The 14777-nt window shown below is 40.7% G+C and overlaps 1 long non-coding RNA gene across 1 annotated transcript; it reads left to right on the forward strand.

Annotated features, from left to right (window-relative positions):
- The first annotated feature begins 22 nt into the window (after positions 1-22).
- Positions 23-13521, forward strand: LOC140255852 (uncharacterized). The gene is made up of 4 exons (XR_011904570.1): positions 23-149; positions 4114-4208; positions 5748-5873; positions 10099-13521. It is a non-coding gene; the product is annotated as an uncharacterized lncRNA (long non-coding RNA).
- The last annotated feature ends 1256 nt before the right edge of the window (positions 13522-14777 follow it).

Consider the following 14777-nt stretch of genomic DNA (forward strand, 5'->3'; position numbering starts at 1 on the left):
GCGGAGCTCCGCTGAGAAACAAGGCCGAGCAGCGCGGGGTAGGCGGACTAGCTGCCGGCCGGGCGGAATGCGGGAGGCCTCCCTCCAAGAAGCCTTCCCCGGAACTGGGCCGTAGTCCGTGGTGGCCTGTGGTCCTTACTGTCCTTTGGGTAAGGAACTGGCTAGAGGCCGTGTCCAGTGGGTAGTGGTTAATGGACTTAAGTCCAGCTGGCGGCCTGTTACAAGTGGTGTCCCTCAGGGGTCAGTACTGGGACCCATCTGGATTAATATCTTTTTGATAACCTAGATGAGGGGATTTGAGCGTACCCTCGGCTGGGAGGTGATGTCGATCTGCCTGAGGGTAGGGATCCCTTCAGAGGGATCTAGATAAGCTGTATCAATGGGCTGAGGTGAATGGAATGAGGTTCAACGAGGCCAAGTGCCAGGTCCTGCACTTTGGCACAATAACCCCATGCAGCACTGTAGGCTTGGGGATGAGTGGCTGGATGACTGTGAAGAGGAAAGGGGCCTGGGGGTGTTGGTTGATGCTCACCGGAACGTGAGCCAACAGTGTGCCCAGGTGGCGAAGAGGGCCAGTGGCATCCTGGCCTACATTAGAAATAGAGTGGCTAACAGGAGCAGGGAGGTAATCAACCCCCTGTACGCAACACTGGTGAAGCAGCACCTCGAGTATTGTGTTCAATGTTGGACCCCTCACTACAAGAAAGACATTAAGGCCCTGGAGCATGTCCAGAGAAGGGCAGCAAAACTGATCTGGAGCACAGGTCTTATGAGGAGTGACTGAAGGCACTGGGATTGTTTAGTCTCGAGGAGGCACAGGAGAGACCTCATTGCACTCTACAACTTCATGAAGGTTGGTTGTGATAAGGAGGGGTTTGGCTTCTCCTAGGCAATAAACAGGACCTGAGGAAATAGCCGCAAGTTGTACCAGAGGAGATTTAGGTTAGACATAAGAATAAACTTTTCTTTCAGAGAGTGGTCAGGCACTGGAATGGCTGCCCAGGGAGGTGGTGGAGTTGCCATCCCTGGTAGTGTTCAAGAGGCGTCTAGATGAGGAGCTACGAGATCTGATTTAGTGGCTTGTGGTAGCAATGGTAATGGGAGAATGGTTGGACTAGATGATCTTGTAGGTCCCTCCCAACCTTGTGATTCTATGGTTCTGTGAAGGGCTGCTCTCTTTGGCAGCAGGTCCCGCCCTAGCCCTCCACTGGCTTTGGCTTCTAGTTGTTCTGGTGGAGATAAGTGCCCCCGTTCCTCATGACAAATCCAGGTCTTCCTAGAAAAAGTAGTTTTAAAACATCACCACTGATAAATAAGGGTTGTTTGAAGCCTTGTCTGCTTATTGTGTTTGCATGTGAGATGGCATGATGGGTTTCTGATTCATGGCTGGATCCCTGAGTGCTCCTGTAGTATCATTGTAACTAAAACACGCAATTGGATCTGGGCTAAGGCTCCTTGCTTGTTCCCTGATTAAAAGTGTCATGGTCATCTGGAAGACAGGTGCATGTCCCCTGTGCAACTTCCTCTTGTCTTTTCTCATGGTTCCAAGGCTGTTTGTGTTGGTCAGAATCTAGGAGATCTATAGGGGATTGTTAGATGCAGTGCCAGTGTCTTAACTGTCAGATGTGTAAGACATATATGATAGCGCTCCTTTCTCTAGCATTCTTTGGGAGTCTCATTATTTTAAAGCAGGGGAGTTGGACAGCCATGAGGTCACAAGAGTAAAGCACTTCCTTATGCTGAAAGTAGTTGTCTAATGTGAAGTGAGCAGTGGCATTAAGCCACCCATATGTTCCTCAGGTATGTGAATCCCACTGCTCTCTGGAGATACATGTGTAATGCAGTACTCATGCTGTGGCTGGGCCCTCTCTTAAGAGCCTTCCATTGCCTGTAGCAAACATGAATGTTTTGGCTTCTCATGTATATCCCCGATGTATTTCCACTCCCTGCTCCTTTCAGTTTTTAAATTACCAACCACAACTCAGTGCCTGCCTTCCTGCTCTTTGCTTTCTTTTTCAATGAAGCATCTTATTAAGAATGTGCTAATCAAAGTCACTTGTGGTAAAGCTGGGAGAGAAAGGGAGGTGAAGACAAGACATAAGTTCTATGATCAAATAAAGTTGTCTTGTTCCTTAGAATCTCAGTATTAGTAAAAATGCCATTACAATATTCTCAAGAAAGAATTTGTCTTTATAATAACCATTAATTTTCATTATCAACTATTGCTAGTGATGTCATAAAGCAAGTATGGCATCTTCTTTGCAGCACAGGGTTGACAGATGGCTGTCTCCCCCTGGTTTCACAGAGATCATTGTGACAAGGGATATGTTTGGGCTTTTGCAAACCGTGGCTAAACTCTGAGCTCAGGCAGTGTCTTCTCGAGTCCAATTAAATTTTGGTCACCAAAACTCACTGCCCAAAAGATTGCTTTCTAATTAACATGAAATTACTTTTCCTCATTAAAACACTATTGTTGCAGCCAAGATGTGGCTATGTGTCCTGTGAAGACTTTTGAAACATGCAAATAAGTTTATATCAGTGTGTTTCCTTCTGCATGTAACCTGTGCTAAATGTTAAACATAATTCTCATTCTTCCTCCAAAAGAGAGCAGTGGAGTGAGAAACAAGCTCTCCTCATCAGTCACTTTTGTTCGAGAAGATAAAATCCTTATTTAAGAAAGACAAGGTATTACTCTTCTGGTTTTCTAAATTGTTTGTTCTTTCATATAAAACTATCCAGTGGTAGAATTAACATTGCACATGCAAATACATCTGCTTCAGCTTTATCTGGGATCCCAAGTAGCTTAGCCAAAAGTGTATCTAGAAATCATCAGCAGTTTTATGTGAATATCATAATTATTTAAATGACCAATCCAAGGTGGCAGCTGCCCCATTCTTCTTTGTTACTGAACACATTAAAAACTGGTTAATACACATTAAAAACTGGTAGTTAAAACTTGACTGCTGGCAAGTACTGAAGTGCATGAGATCACTCTATCTAGATGAGGTGCCTGGTTGAGAAAATTTAGATACAATATGAGAGAGCAGTGTTAGTAGCTGTGTCCATAAATTTTAAAAGCCAGTTTTCTGTCAAGTCTCTGTTCATTCTTCTTAAGTGATGTAAACAACTTTCCTTCTAAATTTCGTGAGACACCACAGTGACCTTCTTTGAGATCAGATAGTATTGTGTTGGATGGAAAGCCAGACCCCTACACCAAGACTATAAATTATATCTCATCTAACCTCCATGAAATAAACAGAAGTCATTTTAATTAATTAAATTGGATTAGATCCATAGGAAACATACACAGGATTCTGTCAGAGCCACTAGTTAAAGTCTTTTTTAAAAAAATACATTTTTCTAACTACCTGTCCTTGAAGGATCTAATCCCAAGAGTACAACCTTTAGGATGAAGTATTGAGGGAGTTCCAGTCTGAAAATGTACTTCAAATAGAGAAAGTAACTACAATTTTTGAAAAATCACAGCTCTTGCAACTCTTTCAAGATGATCTGCACCGTGTGACTGCCAGCACATGCATTCAGTACATAAAGATACTGCTTTAATTTATGTTACAAGTTACCTTTATTTGCTTGTGACAGGTTTAGCAGTGTTTAAACAGCGTGTAACACCAATCTGAAAGAATGGATGTGTGGATGTAAACTGTGTAATTGCACAGAGCAATATCTGCCATGCTGCTGTGGATGTAAACTGTGTGCACAGAGCAGTATCTGCCATGCTGCTGCTCTCTGGGGAAACAAATCAAAACTGGATATGTGAATCTGATTCCCTACCAATGGTGATAAGACATATAAAGAGGAGGCTTGCTTTAAGTCTGGTTCTTTGAACTATGTGTGTTCAGAAAACTGGCCAGGAACCATCCTTCAAAAAATCTCTGGTTTATGGCTTTCCTGTAGAACCTGGAATTTTGTTATTGGTTAAAATGAAATGAACTCTTTCCTACTTTCATGTTGTATTAAATTATGGTGGCTAGGTGGTGAAATTTGCAAATATATATATAATAGTACTTGTCCATTTTAAAAATTATGACTCGTTTTATATATCTGCATTGTACATCTTTCTTGGCTACATAAAGAAAGTATTCTCTTTGGCAGAAACATCCTGTTCAGAGTGTTGCACTGGAAGGCTGTAAAACTGTTTGCTTTTAAATTCTTTGTCTTCATGACCTTGCCAGCTTCTGGCTGTGAAGGCAAGTAAGATCTTTGTACTATTTATCCTTAATGTTGCTTTTACAAAATGTTTGTTGACTTTACTGCAACGTGGTAGCTACCAGTTAAGTTTTTCCTTTTCCCTTTCCTTTTCCTTTTCCCCTTCTTTGTCCTTTTTATCCCTTTTCAGAAACTGATTTGTACTAGTAGGCCCAAAGATCATATTTTGGTGTTGTTTTTTTTTTGTTGTTTTGTTTTGTTTTGCTTTTTCCAAGCAAAGCCCTTTTTTTAGTGTTTCTGCATACTTGCAGAAAAACATATTGCCCTTAATTTTTAAAGTGATGCTGGCTTCTAAAAATAATATTGATAACATTTATTTAAAATCTGAACACTGCATGTATAATCTCTTTTGAAGGAGAATGCCAGCATTATTTGTGATTCATTATTTAACTCTGCTAATGTGCTTTAGCCACAATAATGCTATGAGATACTTAATTTCAAAATAGCAGAAGAAATACACAGAATGTCCTTTATGTCCCATGAAAGGAAAGCTGTTCCCTTTGTAGATCATCCTGATAGGAAGGCAGAAGGTTAATGAGAGAGACTCCTTTCAGGCTATTTTTTCACAAGTGGACAGGAACAAACAAAAGATGAGTGATGTTGTTTCTTGGTCAATAACAATGAATTAATCTTAAAAACTCATATAATTTGTTCCCTGCATGGGATACAAAAGATACTTAGTAAGTTTTTTATTTGTTTTTGTTTGTTTTTTTTGTGTTTTTTTTTTTTTCACAGATGAGTGGGCTGCTTGAAGAGAACTCTAATTTGTATTGGGTCTGTGCAAGAACAAGCAATGCTGACAAAAAGTGACTTGCTGAACTCCTGAATCAGAAATTTTGTGTGACATCAGCAAGTACAGCATAGGGCTTATGTTGGATGCATAGTACTCCCATTCTAGGGTGATACAAAATCCTTACCTCCTCTGATCTATGGAGGTAGTAACTACCTGTGTCTTTAGCAGTTCTGTTCTCTCCCTGTAGCCTGGAAGAGGCCAAAACTTGTGTTAGAGGATAAGAGAGATGGGGATGTGTAAGGAATGCTATAAATCTTGGTGATATAGGGATTTCATTACGTTCTTTATTGCAATAGGAATCTCTTCAGTGGTTGGGCTAAAAGAATAACTGAGGCAACTGAGATCCTTCTGCTTGCATACTTCCTTTGAAAGCTGTACAAGTGACTATTTCCAGTTTTTATTGTTTTAATATTAGTCTGGTAGCTTCCAATTGCATTAATATGAGCAAATCTCTCCCAGTTTTAATAATGCACGTATTTAATGTCTGCAGTGTGACCTGTTTATACATAAGGAGATTGTCAACATGAATATTAAAAGACACGAGTAGCTCCACTTTTCTCCTTATGTAGAATTTAAACACAAGTAAACTGGAAAAAAAGCAGTCTGACTATTAAGATGAAATATTTTGGCCTTCATGTTAAGTTGTTATTGTACCTAAGATGGAGAGTTTGCAACATGCTGGTAAAAAAATGTTTCTGGTGCTAAGGTAATTATTGATGTATTACAGATGTACAGGTCTTGTTCCAGCTGCAAAGTTCATCAGCCATCCCTACCAGACAACATCAAGTTCCTACTCCTACTGTAGATGAAAGCATGTTTACTTTTCAACTCTGGGAACAAGAACAAGAATTGGGTAATTGCATGAAATAATAGATTTCACACATCTGGTCAGTCCTATGTGTTGTTGTTACTATGTTACTCTAGTAATTGCAGCATGATTTATTTATGGTTATATCCTTGCAATAATCTTACAAGTTTATAATATTAGAAAGATATATAGGAAAAAGAGAGAAAGTTGTTAGTGTTTTTCTATCAGTGTTCTTCAGTTAATGTATGCAGACAAATAAAACATACAGCCTCTCCTTTTATAACACACAGACTCCCCAGGGCATGGCCCTAAGCTGCCAGAGCTCAGTGATCATTTGGACACCTTTTCTTGGACATAGGGGCTGCAGTTGAGTGGTGCTGTGTGAAATCAGGAGTTGGACTCAGTGATCCCTGTGGGTCCCTTCTAACTTGAGATATTCTGCAATTCTATGAAAAGATGCAGTGTGTAATCAGCTTATATGAATTCTGATGGTTACTAGAGGAAACAAGGCAGATGCTCATTTTATATCAGTTTACAGAAATATTTTTACTTTGTATATCTGGGGCGTGAATTCCAAAAAGAAACTGATAATGTTTTCTTGCTTTTCTTGAAGGAAGTTAACAGATCATCTATCTTCATCTATATTTTGTCTTCTGTTTATTTCTCTTGTTTTGTCTTGTTCATTTATGGTCTGTCTTTTGAATGTTTTTCAGTGATTTTCATTCTTTATGTCACTTGGCAAAAACCAAAGAAATAAATTACAGACTCTGTTGCAGAGAACAATCACCAGTGGCTTTACTGCTGTGGTACTTTAATGGGATGTCTTGTCATTTCATTTATGAATGACTGCAAGCATGAGATTTGAAAATGAGATGGGAAAAGGGAAGCATCATAGCTATTTGTAAAGTTGTAGTTGCAAAGTATAGAAGGAAACGCAATTAAAAGCTTTAAATGAAAGCTCAGTCTCTTCCAGTTCTGCAGTCATTCTGTTTTTATGAGCTGATCAGGATTATGATCTGTCATTATTTGGAGTTCTAGTATAATTTAAGTTTTTCCCACTGTAGTTTCTGATCCCATTGCCAAAATTAATGACTGTCATCTTACAAGAGTGCAGAGGGATTTATAGACTCATTTTACAGTTTAAGCAACTGAGGCTCAAAAAGGCTAAGCTATGGGTTCTAGTAGCAAAGGAGGTATGTAGCAAAATCATTAGTAAGATTCAGATTACCCAGTTCCTCTATCAACACTTTCAACATACAAATATTGTTCTGATGTGATACAAAGAATAAGAGGAATGACTCATTCACATATGCTTCGTTTTATCTTCTACGTAACTATTTAGAAGAGTACCACCTTAAGGATACAGCATGACATTGAGCAAGAAGTATCCACACACAAGTTTGGCTAAAATTTAAAAATTGGAGATTTTTTAAAATTCATCAGTGAAGGCTGCTGACCAAATAATCTGTTACCTGCAGGTATCAGTATGCTATCTTCTTATACTCTCTAGCCACCATTTTGGAAATGAAATATTGAGACTGGGAAACTGTATATTTAGGGGAAGAATGGGTAACAGCAGGGTCACAGCAAAAAGTCTGAGGAAGGAAATAAAAAAAGGAAACACTCTGAACCTTACCAGGATTTCTCAAATTCCAAATAGAAAATGAGCAGACAAAGAAACAAACCGGGATGGAAGAGATACTATTTGTAATTTTGTGATGTCCTCCTTTTTTTCATGTGTAGCCTGTACAGCATTTCCCTTTACCATTTTCAACCTACAGACTCAATGCATCTTCATCCTAGAATTCTCTCAATGAAACCTCTCTTAATGAATTTGACTTCACCTGCCCTGACTCCTCCTTGACTTAGGACTTGCTTATCTTGTCCCTATCCAAAGTCATTTTATCCATTCTCTCTTCACATTTCCAGGCACACCTGTAGGTTTGCCGCCTGAAAACCTTTCATTTATTAGCAAACCTTTTATCAACTCTCAGCTCTGAACTCTCTCTCTGCTTGCTCCCAAGCTCACCGCACTCTCCCTTACTCAGAATTTAGGTCAGAGAAACAGTTGGTGAAGTGAGATGTTATTCTTCCACAAACCCACTGGCAGATACTTGCTATCCTATCTCAAATCACCTGTATGCTATGCATGCAGCTGCTGCCATACCTAGAGGAATGTATTAAGCAGCCAAAAAACTATCCCTTGCAGATATGGAAAAGGTGTCCATAGTTCATACAGAGCAAGAAAGTCAGCTCCGCAGAACAATCCTTAGCCTTCTGCCTCCTCTCAGTGCTGCAGTGCTGGCAGTGCTGCATGAGAAGCAGAGGCACTGTAGATTTCAAGGGCTATAGCAACTCCAGGATGCCTCTGGCAGCAGTTTGCAGGTACAAGGTGAGAACAGGAAACAGAACTGCACCCCACTTGTCTCCACGTGTAATTTTAAGCACAGCACTGCCATGTGCTTTTTGGTAGATACTTCGCTGTCAGGGTTATAGTTTTGGCAGTGGATGTATGATTCAAATGGGTGATATACAGCAAATGAGCTACAGAGGAAGAGAGACAAGATGCAGCTGTATTCTGTTCAGGAGAATGTTAAAGGATGAGAGTATCTGTTGTCACAAGAAGGGATCTATTTCTTGCAGTGTAGCCCCCTGAATTACATGGAATGGCTTTTTATTCTCCAGAAGCAGATCCAAAAACTGCAGCAAATAAACAGTTCTGAGAGATACAATAGGACAAACATGTCAGGATGTACATGCGTTTGATACAGGGTTATGAAGTTCTGAAAATTAGGGTTAAAAAGGGATAAAACCAAACATTCTACAATTCTCTGCGATTATATTCATAATGAGGAAAAGAAGTTATTTATGCAGATCTAGACTTGCTTCTAACAGAAAACAGGAATACAATAAACATGTGTACCCTTATTAAGTGTTACCAATGTTGCTGTAGTTCTACAACTGCAGCTGAAGAAATGAATGGTTGGGAAGAGCAACCCCACTGTTTTTTCATCCCTCTGTCGCATGAAGGCAATTATTTTCTAGGAAGTGCTGTAACAGAGGACAAGTAAATTACACAGTCCGAGGTACAACTTCTAGGGAGTTTTTTCTGTTTTTCCATCTGAGTGAGTTCTTTCAGAGACTGAGTTTGCAGGGAATGAACAGCTGGCTGGCACTTTTATCACTACAGCTGTTGCACAAGGGTATACGGTGTCTGGACAGCTGTACAGCATGCAGTGAAGCCCAACTTGATATTTGAGAAGATCAGTAGAAGGCAAGGCAGTGACATAGCATAAAGTGGCTAGTTGTATTTCTTTTGTTAATAGTATTGCAGAATAAGTACAAAATAATAGAGACAGAGGATGAATGCAGAAGTGCTATTCACTAAATTATTCAATAGAAAGGTCCAGGACTTGGAACTGGTAAGAAGCAGAGTTAAAACTCCAACTAAAGAAAGTACTTTTCTAGAAGGTGTGAACTGAGTATCTGACATTTGTATCCTCTGTGGTGTCCCCCAGCAACTGAATCTACTGCAAACACATCACTTCTTTTCCTTGGAAATTACAGAAAGTAAGATCTCTGCAAAGACACAGAGCTCTCTTTTAAAGAAATAAGATGGGACAGCTTATGTTATTTCTAAAATTTTGGGTCAAATTCCTTTCTGGCTCAGTGTATTTGCTACATATTGATTGTGCTAGTTATGTAAGGCATAAAAACAGCCCTTTGTCACCAAAAACAGTGCAACTATTTCCAGAACCATGAGTCATATGCATGACTTCTCTTTTTAATTTCCCAGTGGCTTTTTAAAAATCAGTTTTGCTTTTCAACTATGAAGCAAAGCAGCAGTAAGTTCTCACAAAAGCAGAATTGGCCAAAACATTAAATTTTCATGGGAAGGTTGTTCTGTGAAACTGTTTTAAACTCTGACAGTGACCAGTGACACAATGCTATAGAATGTGGGGGAAGTATGTACAATTGCATACATGTAAAATTCAGACTGGAGGCACTAAAATTGTTTTCTGTAAGCAATGATGAAACACAGAAACTGCGTGCCTGCTGAAGTTGTTTTAGATCAAGAGGCAGTCAAGATCTTCTCTGACCAAGCTAGCATCAGAGTGGTTAAAGTGTTTGCTGCTGGAAAAGCAAAATAATGTTAGCAGCAGTGGAGGGGGGGGGGGGGGGGGGGGGGGAGGAGGTGGAAAAGGAGGGGGAAAGAAAAAAAAAGGCTACAGTCTGTAAGAAATTATTCTTTAATACCATTCCCTCAAAGGTTGCTGAAGGATGCAGATGAACAAGTCCAAGCAAGTCCTGGTCAAGGATTCACAGAATCATAGAATTACCAAGGTTGGAAAAGACCCACAAGATCATCCAGTCCAACCATACACCCATCACCAACAATTCTCACTAAACCATGTTCCTCAACGCAACGTCCAAACATTCCTTGAGCACCTCCAGGGTTGGTGACTCCACCACCTCCCTGGGCAGCCCATTCCACTGCCTGAACACTCTTTCAAAGTAGTATTTCCTAACATCCAGCCTGAACCTCTCCTGGTGCAGCTTGAAGCCATTCCCTCTGGTCCTACCACCAGTTGAGAGAAGAGGCTGAACCCCCAGCTCACTACAACTTCCCTTCAGGTAACTATAGAGAGCAATAAAGTCTCACCTGGGCCTTCTTCCCAATTTCCTTATTTCCTTGCTATTTCTGTTTCTCAACCAATTTTTCCAGATCCCTCACCTCTCTTCTCGGTAAGGACATCCTTGTTACACCTTGCTCAACTTTGCCTACCTCTGCCTGTGTGTTTCCCAAACCCTCTTCACTTTCCAAATTTTCACAACTACAGGAATTACTAACATTATATTTCAGTTTCACCCCCCATCCCCCCCAGACTTCCAGTGCTAACTCTGGGATATCGGGTGTGGTTAGATCTCTGTAGATGAGGGCTATTCGCACTTTCAGTGTCCCGTCCCACTCCCATTCACAAGTGATACACCCTCTATAGTTACAGGGGAAGTATCTGCCCCCAGCTCTTTCTCTCGCTCCGAGTTGTTCTTACAAACCCCCGGAGGGGGATGGGGGGGAGGGGTGAGGAGGCATGTGTTCTCGTACCAGCACAAACATCCCAAACTCACTGTTTTCCTTTACCCTCTTGCCATTTGTTTCTTTGTTTGTTTTCTTCCCCACAATTCCTCAATTTGTACCCTCAATTATGCTTTCATATATCACTAACAATTGCACTTCCACATACCATCGAAACAGTTTCTCCCACTCCCTTCAAAATCCACAAATAAAACAAAACAGTTCCTTACCTTCCACAAACACCCATCACTTGTCTCATGATTAGGGTACTAAATTATAAAACTGGTCCCATTACTCCAGTTAGGTTCCTGGTTTCTTATTCAATATTATCCCTGGCTCACTAGCAATGTTTCTCCAGTGAGCCAAAATACAACCCAGGGGGTCTCCTCAGTATCTCTTTAGACAACCCTTGTTGTAGCAGCCTCTTTCTTAGGTAACACTTTCACAACACGAAAGTTCAACAGTCACAAAGGCAGTGACAATAACCAGTACAATTTATCCTTAGGATCCTTCGTCTCTCCACCTCCCTCCAGAGCCCAAACTTCCTCCTGTTTTCCTTTCCCATACTTGCTCAGCTGCCTACCTAATCACGCCCCTTTCTTCTCCAGATAATAACATGCCCATGATAAACATAAAAAATTATGCCCTAGAAATTGATCTAATTGTTCTGCTACTCTTATAGGATCCTCAATTAAGGAATTAATTTCCTTCTTGAGATTCCTAACCTTTCTGCTAGTAAAAACGGCAGGCATTAACATACCGTATTTCCCTTTGACCTAAGGAGACTGACTTCCCTAAGAGGAAAGGAAAACTCCAGATCCCGTTTACATTTTTGCGATTCCCTCAGTAATCCAGAGCTCATACTCCCTCTCGAACCCTACACAACATCAGCAGCTCGGCCTCTCCCCTGCTCTGGAGAGGTCACTGCCGCTTGCACTGCGGAGGAATGTTATCTAAGGGATTTCCCCCACCCCCTTTTCTCCTTTTCTAATGCTAAAACCATCGGGTCCTGGGGCGGCCCCATGCCAAAGTCCCGCTGCCATTCAACGGAGGGTAAAGAACACATCAGTAGGTGGCTTCCTCCCATTTGCCCTCCCTCACAAGAACAACGTTAACTGCAGAAGGATATGGTAATTCACAGTGCCATTTACAGGCACCTTTTTCACTGCTTTCCAACTTGTATAACAACCACCACTGATTACAATACTTGATTAAAGTTTTCTTGCTCAGAGTGCCCCCAGGCAATATCTCGCCAATGAGTCAAGATGTATCAAGTGGGGGTTGCCTGAGAACCTCCTTTCTCTGCACTCCCCCCATATTAAATCTTATTAATTCTTTATTGTTCCCAAAGGTCCACACTTTATAGCCAGTATGCCAGTTGGACCTGATACATGTTCCTCTTTAAACACAACCCAAACAGAAATGCCAGTCTCCTGTGTTTACTGTAATTCCTGGGCAGCATTACAGGTTAAGCATCTAACAACAAATACAGGGTTGCAATTATTTTCAGAGTGTAATAAGCATCCAGTTACTCTCAGATCATACAATATTCCACTCACACCTTGGATCCAGTATTAAACATTCACACCATATAGCAGCTGCTTGGAATAATAATGGGCAGGGATACAAGGCAAGCTCATTGAAGTATATTGTATAATCATGTCTGCATTAAGGAGACTACCCCTGATGGTTAACCCCAGGTTTTCCTTGTCCTCTTTCTGTAGTATTTCAGAGGTATTACAGCCTGGCCCAAGTACCACAAGAACACGAGAGTGTTCGCTTTTCAGCCCTGTTTTGTTTTCCTCCAGCTTTTGCACCAGGAGGTAACTGCTACTGGCATGTACCTCCAAATTCATTGTGCTCTTCTGAAGTAATGCCATCCTGTGGGAATCAAATGTTTCTGCATTTAGAACAAGATAAAAATATTTCATTTCAGGGTCTCAGTATATAAGTGAAGCAATTTGTAGTTATTAAAAATTAAGTAAATGTAATAGGTACAAAGACTGCAGCTCCTGTCTGTCCAGCTGTCTGAAATAAAACTACTGATTTTTCGTGCTGGACAAACAAGACCTGGGTAATAAAGGATCCAAAGAGAAGTTAAAATAATTATCAATATACCTGTATGAACTAGCAACAATGTATGTTTAGATATATATATGTATGTACATGTAATGTTTTGTTGTACACATTGTAAAATATACAAGTCGTGACATACCTAAGGATGTGCCTGAAGAGATCAGGAAGGACTGGAATCACTGCCCCTCCCCCCCGGGGCTCTTTGTTTAACAAAGTGTCCCTCGGACAGAATGGAAGAAGCTTTGAAGGAAATCAACATATCAATACGATAAGAGTAACGAAACATCTTGGAAACAGAAACAGCAGGATGGCGACTGACTGGCACAAGATAGCACACGAATTAACAAGTGTCAGAATGTAATTAACAAATGCAAACCTCGGGTAAAATTGTAACCCGGAATACCCAACCAAAGGGGAAGCAGGGGAGGGGAAACGCATGGGAGACAAGATATGAAAACTGTAATATCGTGTCCTTAGGTGCACTTCTGCTATCAGGGTGCCCGCCATTGCAATCGTGAATAAAAACTGCTTTTATCAGAGATACCGTCCTGACCAAAATTACTGAGGTATTTCCAGCAATCCCATTCCTCTTCTGTGTCCACAGGATCATGTGGGGCTCATTTTGACAGAACTCTGTCCCTAGCCTTCGATGCTCAACCACCTTCCAATTCTCTGTATTCTCTTGTACTAATAAAAGTAGCAGGGAAAGAGTGTGAGACCAAAACTTGCTCAAAGAAAATAACCTCATTCATTGTCATTGTATCTGCAGTTTAAAACGTTCAAATCCCTGTCATTTAATACTAGTGACTGCATGATTTGCCACAAAAAATGTAGATGTTGCTGGAGGAAAGAGAGTACAGTGATCTGAAGCCAGAGTTATGTGTGCATGCATGTAGTCCTGTACTGACCCAGAGCTGTCTGGCCTGTGTGTGCAGCCCAGCTTGCTATCACACTCTCCCTCCATAGACCATAAAGCTGAGCCAGAGCAGTGCCTTACAGATGCAAAGAAAACAAGACATGTAGTTCACACTAAGTCAGCTGGAAGCCTTTGCCAGATCTGAGACATAAGTTAGTTGCAGATCTGCCTGTGGAAATCAAATGTTGTTTCTGCATTTAGAATAAGATAAGAATATTTTATTTCAAGGTCTAATTATATAAGTGAAGCAATTTGTAGTTATTAGGTAGAAGTCATAGGTACAAAACTGCTGCTCCTGTCCAGCTGTCTGAAATAGAACTACTGATTTTTGGTGCTGGACAAATAAGACCTGAGTAATAAAGGATCCAAAGAGGAGAAGTTAAAATAATTTACAATATACCTGTATAAACTAGCAACAATGTATGTTTTAATGTTTTGTTGTACGCATTGCAAAAGTATGCAAGTCGTGACATACCTAAGGATGTGCCTGAAGAGATATTGGGAAGGACTGGAATCACACCCCCGCCCGGACTATTTGTTTAACAAAGGCCTCTGGGACAGAATGGAAGAAGCTTTGAAGGGAATCAACATATCAATACGATAAGAGTACCGAGACATCTTGGAAACAAAAACAGCAGGATGGCGACCGACTGGCACAAGATAGCATGTGAACTAACAATTTTCAGAATGTAATTAATAAATACAAACCTCAGGTAAAATTGTAACCTGGAATACCCAACCAAAGGGGAAAGGGGAGGGTAAAACATATGGGAGACAAGGTATAAAAACTGTAACATCGTGTCCATAGGTGCGCTTCTGCTATCAGGGCGCCCGCCATTGCAATCGCGAATAAAAACTACTTTTATCAGAGATACCGTCC

Source organism: Excalfactoria chinensis, chromosome 8, assembly GCF_039878825.1.
Source record: "Excalfactoria chinensis isolate bCotChi1 chromosome 8, bCotChi1.hap2, whole genome shotgun sequence".
NCBI classification, from domain to species: Eukaryota; Metazoa; Chordata; class Aves; order Galliformes; family Phasianidae; genus Excalfactoria; species Excalfactoria chinensis.